The sequence below is a fragment of the Montipora capricornis genome, chromosome 4 (genome assembly GCF_036669925.1).
Source record: "Montipora capricornis isolate CH-2021 chromosome 4, ASM3666992v2, whole genome shotgun sequence".
In the NCBI taxonomy this organism is placed as follows: domain Eukaryota; kingdom Metazoa; phylum Cnidaria; class Anthozoa; order Scleractinia; family Acroporidae; genus Montipora; species Montipora capricornis.
In genome coordinates, this window is record NC_090886.1 from 4,784,381 (window position 1) to 4,786,880 (window position 2,500).

The 2,500-nt window shown below is 38.0% G+C and overlaps 1 protein-coding gene across 1 annotated transcript in view; it reads left to right on the top strand.

The window, feature by feature from the left end:
- The first annotated feature begins 1,491 nt into the window (after positions 1 to 1,491).
- Positions 1,492 to 2,500, top strand: part of LOC138045318 (neuronal pentraxin-2-like) — a 17,262-nt gene continuing 16,253 nt past the window's right edge. Inside the window, exon 1 of the mRNA XM_068891763.1 lies at positions 1,492 to 1,632. The gene's annotated coding sequence lies outside the window, so the exon portion shown is untranslated. The remainder of the gene's footprint in view (positions 1,633 to 2,500) is intronic.

Genomic DNA, 2,500 nt, shown 5'->3' on the forward strand with positions numbered 1-2,500 from the left:
GTGTTGGCCTCCTTTAATTTAACTCTTTCACTGCTGACTTTTTTACCGTCGGTATACCCCATAACTGCTGCACTTTTTTCGCAACATGAGACACCAGAGAAAGCACTCTCAAAGAATGAACTATATCTTTCGTCCTATTACCGCTATTACGATAATATTTACAGTGAGGACATATAGAATAAAAAATTTGCCATCGTTTGAGCTATGTTTATTGACGTGAAAGCACGGCCTAAATACAATGTGATTTATCTAATGAAAGAAATACAGTAAACACGCATTACATAAGTTCATGTACGCCAATGACACACAATTCTTTTAAGCAAAAGGACCTTCTCAAGTAAGGAAACATACATACATACATACATACATACATACATACATATAAAATAAAACAAGCAAGAGACACAGTAGCGACTCAGAGTTTCATGTTCTCGACACAATCTTCAGGCTACAATGATCTTAATTAATGCGCATTACTCGGTATTTATGGAATTCCCTAAAGTGGAAGGTCATTACTTCACATTGTGCGGTAGTAACTTATTTCTATGACGACATTTAGATACTAATTCAGTTCTTTTGTTTAGCAGGAACACAATTCTCGCATCCTGAGCGCCTTCCCCACCGAGCAATCAAGAATGTGCAATTGCAGAGTTAAAAGTGAATGCCCTATGGACGGAAAATGCCTAACCAAATGCATTGTGTACAAAGCGGAAGTAGGGGCTAACAACGGTAAGCGCGTCTACTACGAAGCCTCGGAAGGAGAATTCAAGACCCGATATAATAACCATACCAAGTCCTCTAGGTCAAGGAGATATCTGAACTTTCCAAATATATATGGAAACTGAAGGACAACAACACAAATTTCATCCTCAAGTGGAGCATCGCATCATTCGCATCACCGTACAAGTGCGGCACCAGAAAGTGTGACCTTTGCCTGTCTGAAAAAGTCGCCATTGTTAGAGCTGACCCAAAGTTCCTGCTAAACAAAAGAACTGAATTAGTATCTAAATGTCGTCATAGAAATAAGTTCCTACTGCACAATGTGAAGTAATGAGCTTCCACTTTAGGGAATTCTATAAATACCGAGTAATGCGCATTAATTAAGATCATTGTAGCCTGAAGATTGTGTCGAGAACATGAAACTCTGAGTCGCTACTGTGTCTCTTGCTTGTTTTATTTTATATAATTTGCGCTCTACAAAAGTATTGAGCCCTCTTCCACGTCGCTGAACTCCTAATATTCAGGTACATACATACATACATACATACATACATACATACATACATACATACATACATACACATACATACATACATACTTTATTTGTCATGTGGGTCAACGCTAAATCACGTTGCATGAAGGTACTTCGGATTCTGAATACCCTATCCCGCTGTTTATGATATTATTTGTTGCTCGTATAAATAGATGATATTCGTCGAGAATTGTTGAGAGGGTATAGCATTACAAAATCCCTTGATAAGCGCGGAAACATGTGATCTGTCAAAGTAGAAGAATGTTCAGCCCATATCATGATTTGAAGACTTGGGACGAAGTCGACAAGCGCTATTGATACCGTAGTTCATTCCTGCAAAAACAAAGCACCCATTAAGAATCCCGGAGAGAAGGAGACAGGTAGGTTTTTAGTAAAGGGTAGTATTATGGTAATGCAAAAAATTCCATGAAAAAATTTTTGGTCCAATTTTTGATCCAACCAAAGGAAGAGAAAGTGAATGAATCGCATCTCCTGGATCCGCGAGCGCTTGTAAAATAATTAAAAAAACAAATTCAGTTTTTAAACAGGACTCTATTTGATGAAAAACTTGAACCTTCGTATCGACTTCATTACACCGAATTCGATGTTGAGTGGCGGGGTATTCATCAGATAAGCTATACTTTTCTCTATTTTTTCCTTTTCTGTCTGCACTTTTAGTGGAAGGAATTTTAGTCTTACTGATTTTAGTCTTTAAAAAGCTGTATTTGTGAAAGAGCAATCGTTGTGTTGTTGTAATAGGATGATGTGGCCAGTAACTGTGAAACCGCAGCTGACAACACAGGCCCTTCATGTACCTCGAACCACTGAGAGCCTGCTCGCAGGCTAGTCTTCATTGAATAAAAGTGCCAATTATTATCCACAATTGTTGCAAAAAAGGAAACAGGATTTGTTTTCCTTTCTTCCACCCGTTTTATGTTGGAAGTAGATATATATATTGTTCACACACCGTAGTGACCTCTTCACTGACACCATTGAATTAATGGGTCCGAGTACGTGTTGGAATTTATCACCGCAATGGCTTGACATTCATGCCACAAAAGTAACTTTGAATCGTTAACATATTCAAGCGATAAAAAGAAAAACGAAAAGATACAATGGGTGTTAGCCTCCTTTAATTTAACTCTTTCACTGCTGACTTTTTTACCGTCGGTATACCCCATAACTGCTGCATTTTTTTCGCAACATGAGACACCAGAGAAAGCACTCTCAAAGAATGAACTATATCTT